This window comes from Myotis davidii, unplaced genomic scaffold (assembly GCF_000327345.1).
Source record: "Myotis davidii unplaced genomic scaffold, ASM32734v1 scaffold1041, whole genome shotgun sequence".
Classification (NCBI taxonomy): Eukaryota; Metazoa; Chordata; class Mammalia; order Chiroptera; family Vespertilionidae; genus Myotis; species Myotis davidii.
In genome coordinates, this window is record NW_006291018.1 from 165,364 (window position 1) to 167,365 (window position 2,002).

Here is a 2,002-nt window from a genome sequence, read left to right on the forward strand (position 1 = left end):
CCTCTGATCACTTTGTAGGGGAAATCGTGTCAGATGGAACTTCCCGTCTCCTGAACATGAACCTCGTGTACATTTACTTCTTTCTCAGGTTGTGAGGGTTGGTTCACCGTGGTGTGTTCTTTATTGGTGATTTTCAAAGGCATCTCATTTATATTTTGACCTCTATTTTATTTTTATTTTTTAATTGTTCAAAATTTTATTTTGATGCACAGTATGAAAAATTGACTTTTAAAACAACTGAATTTTATGGAAAATGAATAGCAAATAAATTAGAACCATGTTAAAGTAAAAGGTCAGCTAAATGTCTACACTTAAGGTTATGAGATCCATAAATAAACTTTGATTCCACAGTCTTTTTAAGAAGTTTATGTTCTTCAAACAGCATTGCTATGAACTAGTCCAGAGCATAATGACATACAGGAATGCTTAACAAGGGGGGTAATCAGGACATTTTTCCTTGGTGCTGCTTTGAGGATGTCATCCACATGCATAATCACCTCTGCTGCACGCAGATGAACCTCCCACTTCACTTGGACACTGTCTGTGATGCCTAGCATTGCCATCACCAATAGCACCTTCCTTCATATCCAGTCCAGCAGTTGTATTGTCTTCATGATGGGCAGTTTGGGACTGTGCCACCAGATCTGCACTATCACAGCCTGTGTTGCCAGCTCTAACAGTAGGCAACATCCTCAGTGCTTCAGCATAAGAATCCATTGCAACAGCTTCTTTATCTGGTGTTTATTGGCAGCTATGAGACAACATGAAACATCAGCTCAGAACAGCCTCCTCCATAAACTGTTCTAGAAGCCTTCACAGTGTGTGCAAGAACACAAAGAGCACCATGCAAAGATCTTTCTGCTTCATCTAAAATATGTTGCACCGTGAAGAACAATAGTGCAAGCCTCACTCAGAAACATGAATGAGCGTGTCTTCTACAATCATGACTTCCTCAATAACCTTGCAACTTCCAAGCTTCATTAATCCTGGGTGGTCAAAGGTAGAGGCAATTTCACCACCTGTGACAAGAGCCAGGCATTCTACAGCTGCAAAATCTGCATGTTCAATAGCCATAACCCCAGCAGGATAAAAAAAAGTGTCAGGATAATTATAAATTAACTAGAGGCCTGGTGCACAAAAATTTGTGCACTCGGGGTGGGGAGAGGAAGTCCCTCAGCCCGGCCTGTGCCCTCTCGCATTCTGGGACCCATCGGGAGATAAGGACCTGCTGGCTTAGGTCTGCTCCCGGGTGGCAGAGGGCAGGCCTAATCCCAAGGTGCAGCCCCTGGTCGGGCTCAGAGCAGGGCCGATTGGGGAGTTGGGGTGCTGCCCCCTGTCACACTCAAGGCAGGGTCCATAGGGAGGTTGCCGCGCCACCCCCTATCATGCACAGAGCAGGGCCCATCAGGGGGTTGGGGAGCTCCCCCCTATCACACACAGAGCAGGGCCGATCAGAGGTTTGGGGCTCCACACCCTGTCACACCCAGAGCCCGCAGGGCGATTAGGGGTTTGGTCGCTGCCCCCTGTCACACTGATCCCGGTGCAGGGGGGCCTTGCTGCTCTGCTGATCCCGGGGACAGGACGCCTCTCAGCTCGGCTGATCCGGTGGTCCTGAGGCCTCCAGGCTCCGCTGATAACCGGGGCCTGGAAGCCTCTCAGCTCCGCTGATCCCAGAGCCCAGAGGCCTCTCAGCTCCGCTGATAACCCGGGCGGGGAGGCCTCTCGGTTCCACTGATTGCGGGGCTGGGTCGCCTCTTGGCTCCGCTGATAACTGGCTCGCTGATCCCGGGCTGGGAGGCCTCTCGGCTCCGCTGATCCCAGGGCCGGGAGGCCTCTTGGCTCCGCTGATAACTGAGGCTGGGAGGCCTCTGGGCTCCGCTGATCACGGGGCTGGGTCGCCTCTCGGCTCCGCTGATCCCGGGGCCCCTACGCCTCTCTGCCCTGCCGCTTCAGGGCTGTTTTGCTTCACTCTGCTTGGACCCTGAGTATGCAAATTAACCGA

The 2,002-nt window shown here is 51.2% G+C and overlaps 1 pseudogene; it reads right to left on the minus strand.

Annotated features, from left to right (window-relative positions):
- Positions 1 to 374: 374 nt before the first annotated feature.
- The window catches only part of LOC102770476, a 4,331-nt pseudogene continuing 2,703 nt past the window's right edge, over positions 375 to 2,002 (minus strand).